This window comes from Pinus tabuliformis, chromosome J, assembly GCF_031772625.1.
Source record: "Pinus tabuliformis cultivar Carrire ecotype Pingquan chromosome J, CPIR1, whole genome shotgun sequence".
Classification (NCBI taxonomy): Eukaryota; Viridiplantae; Streptophyta; class Pinopsida; order Pinales; family Pinaceae; genus Pinus; species Pinus tabuliformis.
Genome location: NC_142295.1, coordinates 232,793,145 through 232,809,862, shown reverse-complemented (window position 1 = coordinate 232,809,862; position 16,718 = coordinate 232,793,145). Strand labels below are relative to the sequence as shown.

Here is a 16,718-nt window from a genome sequence, read left to right as displayed (position 1 = left end):
TGAGTGCTTTTGATGTAGCTCATGGTGTCTAAGGAGTCATAGAGATTCCTAAGATAGACATCCCATTCCTTTATGGGGATCGGTTTATTTTCTTTCGATCTACGGACAAGAATGTTCCTCCAAAACTTTCTAGGATCAACTTTAGAAAGGTTAAGGAGGTGATCTAGCCTTTTGTTTATATGCTCTTTTTTATTCCTTTTGATAAGAGCTTTGTACACCTTGGTTTTTTCATCCTTAATAGTTTCATTGTGAGCATCTCTAATCGCTTTCCTGACAGATATACAATCATTGTCATAGCACCAGTTGGAAGTCCTATGGTTCTTATTATATGATACATTGTTAGAGAAGTTATTAAGCGTAGTGGAGCAAATAGTAGTAAAGTTGCAGTATATGTGATCAATGTTGTCATATTATATATATATATATATATATAAACAAGAACATATTTCCATAAAAACATAATTGAAGAAAAAAAAATTAATACCAAAAATACAAAACAATAAATAAAAAAATAAAACCAAATTAAATAATTAAAAAAAATAGTTAAATAATAATAATAATAATAAAAAATTAAAAAGTATATCATTAAAGTAAAAAATAATATTTAAAAATAATAATAATAAAATTAAAATTAAAACAGTGAAAAAATTAAAATTAAAATAAATAAACAAATGCACCCCTTATTGGTCGTGGCCCCTCGGGCAGTGGCCTTGGCAAATTTTAATTTTGTTTTATATATATATATTTATATATTAAATTTTGATTTATTTGAATATACAAGTAGGACTACATGCAAATAGATTCTAAACACCAAAACTTTAGAGGCCGCGATTATATATATATATATATATATTATACCATTTGTTTTTTTTTATTGTTTAGTAAGGTGGGTGGTAATTTAAAAACAAAAACAAAAACTTAAATTATGTTTTTCTATATATATAAAATTGGTATAATTTTGTTTTTTTCTTTTCTAATATGATGTTTGATTTTTTATTTACTTATTATTTTTATTTTAGATTTGAGAAAAATAAAATAAAAGTTTCATTATAAAAAAAAATTTGCAAACAAAGATAAAAAAACATAAATTTAGAAAACCCTTAAAAAAAACATGAGAAGAATAAAATAATTTGAAAACATAATTAAATAATCAACCTTTTATAAATAAATAAATAGTTTTTCTATCTTAATAAGAACTCGATTCATTACAGGTTTGATTGATAATCTATGTTAATATTTGATTGCGAAATGTTGTTGTATCTCTAAAATGAGTTTAGAAGCTAAGGATGCCTTGATACAGCTCTACAAAATAATATAATCTCTAAGCGACATAAGTTCAGTGTTCTTTACTTCACGTAGGGAAATTTAGCTGAGCGGTACTCGAGACTGGTCCCCCGACTGTTACAGCAAATCCAGCTCGCTTATTCTCTACAGTCATGTGACGGCTACGGTACGTTAGCTCTCCTCACTGCTATTTAACCGGCGGCCTTCGTCTGTAGAATCCACACTGTGGAGTATCCATTATTAGCAGTACAGTTTTTGCTGTTAACCTAAGGAGAAGAGCAGGATGGCAGCGATGGAAGTAGAAGGCGGAGAACAACAGAGCAGGGATTATGAAGATCATGCCCCCGCCCCTCTTTTGGATTCGCTAGAATTGAAGTTGTGGTCGTTCTACAGAGCCGCCATAGCTGAGTTCGTTGCTACGCTGCTTTTCCTCTACATAACACTCACAACTGTTGTTGAAAACAAAGCAACCAAGGGTAGATGTGGCGGAGTGGGGTTGTTGGGAGAAGCCTCGGCTTTCGGAGGAATGATGTACGTTCTCATATACTGCATATCGAGAATTTCAGGTATATAAGAAGCCAAGCATATTTGGCAGCCCTGATCATAATCTGATTCCATATTTCATGTAAATATACTGAAATATCACGTTAATCATCAATGCGTGTGTGCAGGGGGTCACGTCAACCCGGCAGTCACGTTTGCACTGTTTCTTGCCCGGAGGGTCTCTCTTCCTCGCGCCCTATTGTACATTGTAGCTCAATGCCTGGGTGCCCTATGCGGAACTGCCCTTGTGAAGGGCATTCAGGGGAGTTTATATGCCTCCAACGGAGGCGGATCCAACTCTGTATCTTCCGGTTATTCCAAGGGAACTGCCCTTCTTGCGGAGATAATTGGCACGTTCGTCTTGGTTTACACCGTCTTCTCTGCAGCACACCCCAAGCGCAAAGCCCGCCACTCCCACATCCCTGTACATAACACAAATCATACTCTGCCGCCCTTCAAACTCTCTCTCTTTCTATATATGAACCTTGGTGTTATTAAATATTCATTCACCGATGGAAATTACTAATATGACTAATTGGTTAATGCAGGTTTTGGCTCCGATTCCAATTGGGTTAGCGGTATTCTTGGTCCATTTGGCAACCATTCCCATCACAGGCACAGGCATCAACCCTGCCAGGAGCTTTGGCCCCGCCGTGATATACGGCCATCAGAAATCATGGGACGACCTTGTAAGATTTATCTATAATTCTCTGTTTGGAAGCATTGCATTTTACTGATCTAAATAACCTCGAAAAGGAGACTTCTATGGATAGAAATGGAATTTGATGTTGACTTATTGTTTAATGGATTGAATGTATGGCAGTGGATATTCTGGGTGGGTCCACTGATTGGAGCTGCGGTTGCTGCGGTGTATCACCAGTACATTCTAAGGGCGGGTCGTTTGGCCTGAAAAACTCGGGATCGTCGCGTGGCCACCCAACCAGAGCAATGTAGAATGAAAACTTCACAGGACCTCTCTTACTATCCCACATTGCAGTTCAACAATAAGTGGATGTTTATATCGTCAGGTCTACAGTGTGGAGCTTTAGTAAGAATATAAATAATAAATAATGCCATGAATATCGTGCTGGTATTGTTTACAACTCCCTCTCGCAAATCTCTGATCTCAAGTCGAACTCTTTCTTGTAAAATGAGTTTCATACCATGAACATAGTGTTTGCGTCGTTAATGGCTTCATTCTTTAATTGATTTCTGGTCAAATCATTTGTTGTCAAATTAGTTTCAAACTATGAATATTGTGTGTTGGTGTTGTTTAAGGTTTCATTCTATAAATGTAATTGTGGATTAATACTTATTTTTAATACTAAATTTAACTCTGATCAGTTTTTTTAGATTAGTTTTATACTATGGCGCTGGCGCTGGTGTTGGTGTTGCTTAAGGCTTCATTCTATTAAATTTAATTGTGGATTAATGTTTATCTTTGAAAATTTAACTCTGATCAGTTCTGGCCAACTTAGTTTCATGCTATGAATATTGAGTTGGTGCTGTTTAAGGCTTCACTATTTTAAATGTGGATTAATGCTTATCTTTGACTACTATGACTGAGAAGGAACGGACAAGAATCGCGCTTAACATCAATCCAAATTAAATCGCTGCTTACCGCGTGAACATACATAAAATTAAATAATCCTGTCGCTATAAGTGTTACGTAAACTTCTTAAAGCCTCGCAATGAAGCAAATATCCCCTACTAACCAGCAATAAAGCAAATATCTAAGTATTTAGAAAACAAATGGAATTCCAAATAATTTTAATATGATAATTAAAAAGTATATGAAATTTATATCCAAGTATTTACAAATGGAATTCCAAATAATTTTAATAGGATAAGTGCACAATATAAGTTCACATGTCTAAACCAAATTAACGATTCACTTCTACTCTCAACATTTTTTTAATAAGAAGTAATCCCCACAAAAACTAAGTAATCAACACTTTTTTTTAGAGGAAAAAAAACCACCATATTTTTATATATAGATATAAAAAGACATATAACAGAACATAAGGCAAAAAGGGAGAGTTAAGACAAAACTCCCGACAGTTTTGCAGAGGATGACCATTGGCCAAAGCCAAAAAGTCCAAAGATTTGATCCTGAAAGCCTCTAACAGATCCAGCTAAATAACATATGACCCAAGATAACGAAGAATGCAGCAGATTACAGAACTTTGGAAGAAGGAGACAGCCTCCTTAAAGGAGAAGGAAACAGAGGGATCATTACACCAACAGCCAAAAGCAATGGATAAAACACATAGACTGATACCATCATAGCAGAAAACACCATCATGGAGTCATGGAGCTGAAAGTCAGTCTACCGAGCATACGAATCATAGAAGGCCAGAATCTTCTGAATAATAACCTGAATGGGCTCTTTGGAATGTTGAAAGATAAGAGCATTCCGCCATAACCACAAGAACCAGCAGGAAATAATGAACAGCGATCTCATCGAAGAGGACTGACTACTCCACCAAATAAAAGCTTCCTGAACAGAAGAGAAAGACATGTGAGGGAAACCAAACTGTAAAGACAATTCATACCAGATTTGGAGTGACGAGGAGCATTGAAAGAACAGGTGCAAATTGGATTCCGCATCGTTGAAGCACATGGAACATCTGCTCGGACCCTGCCAATTTTTCCTCTGTAGAACTTCCCACGTGAGGTTCTTATTCCAATATAGCAGCCAGGAGAAAACGATCATTTTAAGGGGGCAAGAGGCCTTCCAGAAACAGGAGGGAAAGAGCTGAGAAGAGCTTCTTGCTGAAGATGAAATAAGATCTGCATAAATGAGCTTCACATTTGCAGATTGAAAGGATCCTTTTAAGCACCATACCAAGTGATCATGAGTGCCCGATCGCTGTACTCCTAAACTGCCTAAAGAAGCTTTTGTTGAATCCCAAAGCGGACGCAGTAGAGGCGGCAAGAACAGGTCCTCCGCTTCTTTCCAGACCGGGACAGAACCCCTCCATTGCTTAATTAACTTGTCCCAAGTAAACAAACCCTGCCTATGGAAAGAAAGAACCAGCTGATGAGGAAAAGATATACCCCGCGCGCACGAGATGGAGTCGAATCCAATGAGAATAATGGTGCTCGAGGAGAGGTTCCAGCTTAAAAACTGCAGGAAGAAAGGCTGAATTTTCCTTAGACTCTGCCAGATCGACGAACCTTGCCTAATGCCAACCGAACCCCTCCTGTACCAAAAGTCAATGCACCTGCCTTTCATGTATTTTCCTTTAATGATCATGCTCCACAGCCCGGCTCTGAAAATACCACAGTGGAGAGATTTACAAAGAAGAGCATTTCCGAATGAGCGTAAGTCAAGGAGACCCCAGCCTCCATCGATTTTAGGCTTTGATATGGCTGATAGCTTAACAAGGTGCATTTTACTATGAACAGAGCGACCACCCCAAAGTAATCAACACCTTACCAAAATTGAAATATATTATTATTTCTTAATGGTTTAGCCAATCTATCTTTGCACATAGAAGCCCTCTATATAACCATATGGAAGAGATGTTATTTTAATTTGCATTTTAATTTTATATAAAAATATAAAATAATAAAAATAAAAAATAATAATAATAATTTATCTTTTAATGTAACAAAAAAATATAGTTTATTTAGTATTTAAAAAATGAAGAAATAATACTATTGATATATACATGATTTGTAATTGACTTTATATTAAATATACATGTGATATTTAAAATAAAAATATATTAATAATAAAAAATATTTTATTAACCATGAGTAAAATATTTGAATCTCTATATTAAATAATATAATTTTATATTTATTTATTTATATAAAATAAATAAAATAAAAATATATTAATAATAAAAAATATTTTACTATTAACCATAAATAAAATATTTCAATCAGTTTTATATTTATTTTTTTATATGGAAAAGAAAAAAAAAATATTAATTTTAAACTTAACATGAGTTTATGAAGCATAAATTAGCCACCTCCCAAAAAAATTAATAAGTTAGTACTAAGTTTACATCAATGTGTGGTGTATCCTTGACGCTAGGATGACCAACATGTGAGTTTGTGAAACACCGTAAATGTAACCCGAGAGGCTTACCTCAACCTCTGTAATCCCTCCAACTCCGTGAGATTTTGACGTGAGTGAAATATTTAGTGATGCACTGTTGAGGGGCTTGGATATCGAAACACTAATCACATATATAAAGATAAAATTACATCTATGTTTATACAATATAGGGCTATATTGGGAGGAAAGGGTAGCTCTATAATATTTTTGGTAAAAAATGGTAAATATTTAATTATTGTTGGTAATTTTTTGATTATGATTTTTGTAAAGGTAAATATGTGTATGAATATATATAAATGTTTGTTAATTTGTTAAATTTAAGTAATATGTGTAGCTAATTATAAAAGTTACTTGGGAAGAGATGCTCAAGAAGTTTATATTTTGGTTGGTTGGAGATAATCACAGGTAAGGCGTTTCCCTGCCCAAATTGCTCTTGTGAGCAAATTTTTTCGAAAGAAGAGAAGGGGATGCCAATAGGATTAGACGTACTTGAGGCTACATGGAGAAGAGATTCTGGATTGAAGGGTTCTGGTAAGGAGTTTGTTAACAAGAGGGATTCTTGCACTGATTTAGTCACTCAAATTCCCTGTAAAGCTTTGTGCTTGAAGTGAGAACTTTAGATTAAGTTTGGTTGGGACCAGATAGTCTTGAAAGTGAAGTTGTGCAGGTCTCTATTTTAACCAAAACCGCTTGTGAAGCTGGCATGGGGGGAGACTTAGTAGTGACTAGTCTCATTGGTTAGGAGGAGGATTTCTTCCCTTGTGACTATGCAGGTGAATAGAGTCACTAAAACAGACAAGTATTGACAAACTTGGTGATGTAGATAATAAATATTGTGTTCTTTCTTTTCAAAAGGATGTGATCGTTATCGTCTTGTTGGAAGACCTTTATTTGGATCATAGAGTTCTCTAGAAACTGTGTGTAAAAGAATTTAACCTATATTGCATACATGATAAATTGTTGTTTACATGTGTTAAGTGTGATCCTAAATTTGAAGTTGTAAATATATTGGAAATGTAATTTTCATGAACAATGTTGAAATAAAAGTGACTAACTATTAATTGTTAGAAAACCTCGGTCTCAAGAAGGTTGGGTTAGTTCTTGGGCCGAGCTAGGTGATAGTAGCCCAAAAACAATCCCTCATTCCAGTGAGGACTGACTATGAGAATGTATAAGAATAAATATTTATATGTATAAGAATAAATATTTATATGTATTCAATAGTCTATAAGTAATAACCACAACTGAAAGTAGAGAAACAAAAATTATCTTTATGCATTTTGGAAAAGTAACAAGCTAGCATGCAACCACGAAACTGTACAGGAAAAGAATTAATAACTCGACTTAGTTTTTTGCAAGACAAAAATATTCTCCAGTAAGGGAGGTACCTAATGCATAAAATAAAAGGAAGGAGACATATATAGAAAAGAAATCATGCTAGTAATTAAGCATATCGAATTAATATATTGATCAATGAAACCATCATGTTATTTTCTTAAATTACAAATTGTAACTTCCACGGCAACAACCTTGATAGGGCCCGAAGGCTAGAAAATTATAACAACTGATATAATGTACGCATGAAACTCGAAAAAACTTATCATCTTAAATGCCACACAGAAATAATAGTACATGGATGATTCCAGATATGGAGATCTATCGACAATCCAAAAATATGAATAAGTCATAGAGAGTTGCCAACTTAAAAACCTAGACCCAAGACATTTAAGCCACTATATATTCCTAATTAGGATTCAAAAAAAAATAGTGAGAATGTATTCATAAATCTATTTATATTATAAAAATGCTTGGTAAACCCTAATACGAGGTGGGTTGAAAACCCCACATTTAAAGAAAATTGAAGAAACAACATAAAACCTAGGATGGGTTGAAATTGCCACACCTATATACAGCAGAGGAACCTCATTAGTAAATGCAAAACTGGGGTTGAATGTGAATGTTAAAGTCACCAACCGGAAGCCATCTCCCAGCCCTTACCTACATGAACCAACAATGAAATTAAAACTGGATTAGACAGGTATTCAGAACAAGAATTAAGAATAATCCACTGAAGGGCCTATGAAAAAGTGACTTACCTAGGAACCTGTTTAATCTCAAATGAATGCACGGAGCCACTAAGGGTAAGAATTCTCCACTTAGTTCATCTTCCTCTAAAAAGGGGTAAACAAAAGAACAACCTATAGTAGAGAGACCCTCAACTTACCTGTGAGGACGTCTTTGGTTCAATTCACCTTATTCCAGAGATTGATTTGCTCGTGAAACCCTCTAGTGCAAGAAAAGTTATAACTTTATTATAGCTGAAGGGTTTTTTTTAAGAAACAATAGATAACTTGAACTAGCACTATGATACATAAAAGAATAAAATTAGGACTTTTCTCGCATTGGATACAAAAAAAAAAAAAAATAATAAATAAAAAAATAAAATTGACCTTATTTACCTATTAGTAAAGAAGACGCCATAATAGAGTGGTTCTAATTGCGACAAAGGCAAACCATTCTACATTTTCAAATCGATCCATGCTTAAGAGGAAGGGCACACTAAGCGAATGTAGCGCCAAGAGGTGGGGTGGTTTCTCTATAACCACCACACCTCATATTTACCATTGAATGGAACCCTATAGGATCACAGTCATTGATCTATCACATTCACTGAGGTGTTATCATAACACCAGGTGACAGTATGATAAAATAACTTCACGAGGGTTTGATATGGCCCATCATACCAAAGGTTATCAAATCACAGTGAGAATTATCTCAACCATAGAGTAAGAAATTTACCAACGTCAAGTCAACAATATAATCACAATTCCTTGTATAGATACAAATACCGCTAATGTCACACTTCCAAACTTACATATGTTGAGAAATGGCAACAAGAAATTCCAATTTAATTTGTCCTTGAATTAAACTGTGAATTAAAACTGAATTATATTCTCATAGCAACTTGTAAATAGTTAATTAAGTTTAACTAACTTAAATAGCTTAGGAATTTAGATTTAGAAGTCTTTCCGAAGTCATGTATATGTTCTCCCTATATTATAGGGGTCCAGGATGAGTTAAGTATGATTTGTAATTAGTTAGCTTAGTTTACTGAGTTAATTCTAGTTAAATTAGTTCCAAATTGTTTGAGGAACTGATAGTGAGTTAACATTCAGTTGGTGCACTAATGCATTAACTAGTGTTACTCCAGTTAGATGAAGATTCCCTCATCAAAAACTCATGCATGTCAATTCTGAGAAAGACCTAGTTGAGACTAGAGTGTAAGGACAATGTACTATTTTTTATAGAATTTTTTGAGTTGTATAGATGGTGCATGCAATCAGGAACTGAACCTAGAAGGGATTGCGCAGTTTTGGATGCACTGATTTCCCCTTAAGATTTGTTAATCAGCCATAGGAATTGTGCAAGGAAATAGGGACTTGGAGAGCATGAGAATTGGCTAAGTGTTGGCCAATAGTTTTCTTGTGAGTTGGAGATTGATTTGACTGAGTGTTGGGATTGTTATTGTGAGAACAAGCATTATAATCTCATCTTGATTTTTTGATATATGCAATATAGATAGTGGGGTTTTGAGTTGTGGCCTTCCTCGGATACTTACGTGTTATGTGTATCTGATTCTCTTCTTCTTGTCGATTATTGTTTTGCTCGATCTTTCTGTTCTTTCGCTGTATAGAGTAGAAGTAGATTCTTGTCTCTTGCTTTAGTACATTGCATGACCTTGTGAATCTACAAGGAAATCTACATGGTATCGGAGCTGAGAATAGTATACTATAGGAGATTTTGAATTTTTTGAGTTTAGGGTTACAGGTGAAATTCGAATTTTCATTTCATACTTCAGGATCAACATATGTCGTTCTATGGTTTGAGGCTTGAGTATGGCTTAAAAGGAAGCTCAAATTTTATAGCCTAGAGGGACATGATGGAGATTGTGCTAGAAGATGACTTGAAGGAATTCATTGATTAATAAGTCCCTAAGCTAGCAGCATTGGATGCACAGAACTTGGCTGAATGGAAGAAGTGTGTGGCAAAGGCAAGGCGGATAATCCTTGAGGGAGTTCAAGACCACATTGTCTCAAGTCTCCATGGCAAGGAAACTCTGCATGCTATGTGGAAAACATTGACGGATTTGTATCAGAACAACAATGACCAAAGGAAATTGGCACTGAAGGACAAACTTCGAAAAATCAAAATGGAGAAAGGCAAGACTATTTCCAAATACTTGACCAAGTTCACTCAATGTCATGATGAATTTGGAAGTGTTGGAATCATGGTTGCCAAGGAGGATATGGTGAGTCTTGCTCCTCTGGGACTCCCAAAGAGTTGGCATAATTATTAGGACTCTTTTAATGGTTGGGAGAAGCTGCCAGATTGGGAATGACTGTGGTCAGATTTGATGCAGGAAGAGATCAGGAGGAACACCAGGGATGGCTCTTCATCAAAGACTGATGATGAAGAGAATTGTGCCTTATCGATTAAGATGAGGAAGGGGAAATGGAAAGCTTCCCATTCCAAATCGGATTCTTATCATGGAGGTAAGAAGAAAGATATGACAAAAGTTAAATGCTTTCATTGTCATAATATGGGACATTCTGCTACAAATTGTCTCAAGAAGTCCAAGGAGAAGTCCTTGAGAGGAGCGGTGGGTGAGGCTTTGGCTTCTCAATTCGAATTGGAATTTTCCCTCATTGCATGCATGACGTCATCAATGTTGGGAAGTGTATGGTACTAAGACAGTGGAGATTCATTCCACATGACTGGCGACAAAGAGTCATTCAGTGACCTGGAGAAGAAAGATCTCTAGATGCATATCGAGATGGGTGACGACAAGAAGTATAGTGTTACTAGATTCGGCATGATTTCTTTTCAGAGGGAGCATGGGGCTCTACTCACCTTGAAGAATGTTATGTATATACCTGGGTTGAAGAAGAACTTGGTATCTATTGCCACGCTTTAGGATAGAGACTATGATGTGATCTTCTCGAAAGGAAAGGCATTCCTTCGACACATAGCCATAGGTCAAGTAAAGAAGATAGGGATTCATGTGAAGAATCTCTATAAGCTAAAGGTAGAGGAGTGTGATACTTTGAGTTCAAAAGAAGAAAAGATGCAAAGTCGAGACAATTATGAGTTGTGGCACAGGAGATTCAGCCACTTGCATCATGGGGCTTTGAAGATATTACAACAGATCTCTACCAGTCTTCCCGAAGGTATGCTTGAGAAAGTTGGCACATGTAAGGGTTGTACTTTGGGAAAATACACCAAGTCTTCCTTTGGAGATAGAGATGGTAGAGAAGAGTCTATTCTAGAGAGAGTCCATTCAAATGTGTGTGGACCATTCTCGATAGCATCCATGGCTAAACATGGGTATTATGTTATATTTGTTGATGGATATTCTCGTAAGTGCTGGATATTTTTCATGCAGGAAAGGAATCAAACTTTCACAAAGGTTTTTGAGTTCAAATCATTGGTGGAGAAAGAGCCAGGAAAGAATTTTAAAGCTCTATGGAGTGATAACGGTGGTGAGTATGTATCAAATGAGTTTAAGAACTTATGTGTAGTGGAAGGGATTAAACGAGAGTTTACAACACCCCATAACCCTCAACAGAATGGGGTGGCCGAGAGGAAGAATAGAAGCATAATAGGGAAGCAAGGGAAATGTTACATGATCAGGGCCTACCACTACACTTGTGGGCTGAGGCATGCAACACAGTGTTTTACGTTCAGCACCGTAGCCCACATTGGATACTTGAGATGAAGGCACCTGAGGAGGCCTATTCCGGTAAGAGGCCAGTTGTTTGTCACTTCAGGATTTTTGGGTCATCGGTTTATTTCCATGAGACCGAAGATGCACGAAAGAAGCTTGACCTAACAGCAAAGTTGGGGATATTTGTGGGGTACACTGATACATCTCACAACTATCGGGTGTACATGCCGACCAGTCGAATGATAGTGGTTTGCAGGGATATCATATTCGATGGGGAGAAGGCCATGCAAGTTTCCGTTGAGAAGGAGCTTGAGCCATGTAGAATTTCCCACTGTAGATCACCTAATAATGCAATATCCTAAAGAAAAATACTTGATCTACTTCTACAAACAAACTTGCGGAAGCTTAATCAATTTTGAGCAAGATCAATTAGAACACATATAACAGAGAATGAGAAATCAATCACACATGAACACAAAAGAATACTCTGGGGAAAGCCTCAGCTAAAAACCTCGATCTCTGTACTATCGTACAAGTGGAAATATCTCTGGATTACACAAAACTTTAGCTCACAATCTATCCAGCTCTCAGTACAATCCCTCAATGTTGCTCATAGACTGAGTAGACACAACATATGCCTTCCTCGAGTCCTCCAAGCCTCCTATTTCCTTGCGTAGTTTCTCCTTGGTCCACTGGCTGCCACCTATGTGAATTCCCTTCCCACACAACTCACCAAACTCAGAAGTAACTGAAGTAACTGTGCAATCTCCAAAGAATGAATTCCTTCTGCATGCAAGAGATATCCTCAATGGAATATTCCTACAACTAATAGTACATTGTCCCATCATCTGATCTCAACTGGGTCTCTGATTGAACTGACATGCATGAGTTATTTATGAGAGAATATTTAGTTATCTGAAGTACATTAGTTACATGCATGCATGCATTAACTAACTGAACTCACAATCAGTTCCACAAACTGTTGGAACTAATCTAATTTGACTTAACTCAGTTAACTAAGCTAACTAATTACAACTCAAAGTACAACTCATCATGGTCACTTTAATTAAGGGATAACTTCCTCAATCAAAGGGAAAATTGTTACATGTTTTCACATAGACTTCATGTTTGATTTTCTCCAACTAATTAACTCAAGATGAATTAATTAATTATTTTTCAAACAGCTGCTAAGATCAAATTCGAATTTTAATTTACAGTTTTAGTTTAGTGAATAACTAAAATTGGAATGTATCCCGAACTGCTATTTATAGCAATTCTATTTTTAACACTTCTATATTTAGCATTTCTTGTTTCTATTTTCAACACTCCCTCTCAACAAGAAAGGGATTATCTGTCACCCCAATCCTGTCTATGTGGAACTCAAACTTGCATTTTGACAATGCCTTAGTCAAAATATCTGCATCCTGCTCCTCGGTCGAAACATACAGCAACAACATGATCCTCTTCACCACACAGTCTCGAAGATGATGATACCGGATATCGATGTGCTTGGACCTATCATAAAATACTGGATTCTTAGAGAGTTTGATACAACTCTGATTATTGCATAAGATCATAGTTGGATCCATCCTCTAACCAAACAATCCAACTAGAATTTTCCACATCTAAATGGCCTCACATGCTTTCTAACTAGCAGCCACGTATTCAACCTCTGCTGAGCTAAGTGCAACTGACCTCTATTTCATATTGTACCAAGAAACTGGAGCTAAACCAAGGTTGAAAATTCCTCCTGATGTGCTCTTTCGGTCTGATGGACTCCCTGCCCAATCTGCATCAATGAAGCCCTAAAGCTTCACTCCCTCTATCCATCTATACCATATTCCATACTGATATGTGCCTCTAAGGTATCTCAGCACATGCTTCGCTACCTTCCAAAACGGCTTGGTAGGCTGAACCATAGCTTGACTCAGCTGGTTCACCGCAAAACACAAATCTGGTCATGTGTTCACTAAATACATCAATGAACCCACAAGCTACCGATAAATAGTAGCAACTACTACCTCACCTGAAGTAGCATCCTCCTTCCTCCAGTTACCTACTAGAGGAGTCTACATGGGCTTGCACTTCTCCATGTGGAATCTCCTTAGTATCTCATTGGCATACTTGCCTTGAGACACAAACACTTCCACATCCTTTTGCCACACTTCCATGCCTAGAAAGTAGTGCATAAGACCCATGTCTTTCATCTCGAAATCTCTTGTAAGGTCCTCCTTGCAAGACTTGATCAACTCATCATCACCTGTCAATATCAGATCATTAACATAAAGAACAATGATCAATGGCTTACCTTCTACCATGATGTGGTAGAGGTTCACATCTGCTTCACTCTTTGTGAAGCCCAACCCAATGAAATAGTTTTCAATCCTGGTGTACCAAGCACGAGGTGCTTGCTTTAGCCCATACAAATCTCTCTCAAGTCGACACACATGCGACTCACGATCAAAGGTCTCAAATCCTTACGGCTGCTCTATGTACACCTCTTCCTCAATATTGCCATTGAGGAACACAGTCTTCACATCCATCTGATGCATCTTCCAACCCATCTATGCTGATGGTGCCAACATCAATCTGATAGATGAGTACCTTGCTACAGGAGAAAAAATCTCATCATAGTTGATCCCCTCGACCTGTGAGAAACCACGGGAAATAAACCTTGCCTTATGTTTCTCCACACTGCCATCAACTACTTGCTTTATCTTGTAAAGCCATCGTGAACTCACCACTGACTTGTCCTCTGGTCTTGGGACAACATCCCAAATATTGTTCCGAACTATGGAGTTGTACTCCTCCACCATAGCATCAACCCAGACTAGCTGCTACACTACTTCCTCAAAGGAAGAAGGTTTGGTCTCTACACACTCTCCAACTAGGGCCATGTAACTAATGTACCTGTTTGTGCTGAGAGGATGGTTGTCCCACATTCCCTCTCACATCCGTCACCAATCTGTCAGATTCCCTTGAGCATTTCCGTCCATCTCTCGAAGACTCTGCATGAGTGGATGTCTCCACTCTTGGATCCTCTGCATGTGACTACTCCGCTTCAGTCTGAGGCTCCTCCTCCTTAGGAACCAAAAATTCCTCCTCTGCATGCAACTTGAGCTCCCTCTCAAGGGATACTCACATGGCTTTCTACTCGTCGAACTTCAGATCTCTGCGTACCACTGTCCTCTGACTGGTAGGTAAGAACACCTGATAGTTGTCGGGTGTATCAGTGTACCCCACAAGTATCCCCAACTCAGCTATTGGCTCTAGCTTCTTCCAGGCATCTTTGGTCACATGGCAATAAACCAATGATCCAAAGGTCTTGAAGTGACTCACATCTGGTCTCTTCCCGGATAAGTCCTCCATTAGTGTCTTCATCCCTAGTATACGATGCGGGCTTCTATTCTACAAGTATATTGTTGTATTGCATGCCTCAGCCAACAAATGAAGTGGTAGGATTTGGTCATGTAGCATCGCCCAAGATGCTCCCACAATCAATCTATTCTTCCTTTTGGCCACCCCATTCTGCTGTGGGTTATGGGGTGCCGTCAACTCCTGTTTAATTCCTTCTGCTGTACAGAAGCCCTTAAACTGTTGGGAGACATACTCTCCACCATTGTCACTTCGCAAGGACCTTATTTTATTTCCAGATTCTTTCTCAACCAAGTCTTTGAACTCACAAAACCTTGAGAAGGTTTGATCCTTCTTTAGCATGAAGTAGATCCAACATCTACGAGAAAAATCATCAATAAAAATAACATAGTACCTTTGTTTAGCGGTGGAGGCTATCGAGAATGGTCCACACACATCTGAATGAACTCACTCCAGGATTGCTCCAACTCGAATGTCTTGATCCTGAAAGGAATATTTTGCATACTTACCTAAGGTACAACCTTTGCATGTATCCACTTACTCCGGTTTACCCTTGGGAAGTCCGGTAGACATCTATTGCATGATCTTCAAGGCCCCATGGTGCAAGTGGCCCAATCTTCTATGCCATAGCTCACCAACATCTTTGCTTTGCACCAACTCTACTTTGGAACTCAATGCAGCATAGTCATCTACCTCTAGCTTGTAGAGATTCTTTACTCAAATCGTAATCCTCTTGGTCTATCCAGTGCCGATATGCCTCAGGAATTCCTTTCCTTTACTAAAGACTACATCATAGCCTTTGTCTTCCAACATAGTGATGGACACAAGTTTCTTCTTCAGACCAAGCACATCCTTTACATCAGTCAGGGTGAGAGGAGCTCCATGCTCCCTCTAAAACACAACCATACCTTCACTTGAAACACGATACTTTCCATCATCGCCCATCTCTATGCGCATCTAGAGGTCCTTCTCCTCTAAGGTACTAAAAAGACTCTTGTCATCGGTCATGTGAAATGAGGCTCCACTGTCCAGGTACCAAACACAACCCACCATCGATAAAACCATGCATGTGATGAGGGTGAAATCCAATTCGAACTGTGAGGCTAGTGCCTCACCATTTGATCCCTTTGAGGATCCCTTCTTGGATTTCTTTTGTGGACAATTCGTAGCATAATGGCCCACCTCATGACAATGAAAGCATTGCACTTTCGATTTTTCAATCTTCTTCCCACCATGGGAAGAACTTGATTTGGAATGGGAAGCCTTCCCCTTCCCTTTCCTTGCCTTACTCGCTAAGGCTAGATTTTTTTCATCATCTTGCTTTAATGAAGATCCATCTCTGGTGCTTCTTCTTATCTCCTCCTGCATAAGATCCGACCAAAGTTGTTTCCAATCTGGCAGTTTCTCTCTTCCATTTACCGAGTCTTGGTAGCTATGCCAGCTCTTAGGAAGACCGAGGAGAGTAAGACTCACCATGTCATCATCAGCTGTTGTGATTCCTACACTTCCAAGCTCATCCCTGTAAGTGGTGAGCTTGTTTAGATATGTAGATATCGTGTCACCCTTTTCACACTTCATTTTCCAAAGCTTGTCTTTCAGCGCCATCTTCCTCTGATCGTTGCTATTTTGATATAGATCCTTCAATGTTTTCCACATTGAAAAAGGTGTCCCCTTCCCATGGAGACTCGAGACTATTTGGTCTCGAACTCCATCCAGAAG

At 37.8% G+C, this 16,718-nt stretch overlaps 1 pseudogene across 1 annotated transcript; it reads left to right on the top strand.

Annotated features, from left to right (window-relative positions):
• The first annotated feature begins 1,521 nt into the window (after positions 1-1,521).
• Positions 1,522-2,929, top strand: LOC149226591 (putative aquaporin PIP2-8; annotated as a pseudogene). Its single transcript, XR_016247061.1, has 4 exons — positions 1,522-1,850; positions 1,956-2,251; positions 2,376-2,516; positions 2,651-2,929. The product of XR_016247061.1 is annotated as a putative aquaporin PIP2-8 (transcript).
• The last annotated feature ends 13,789 nt before the right edge of the window (positions 2,930-16,718 follow it).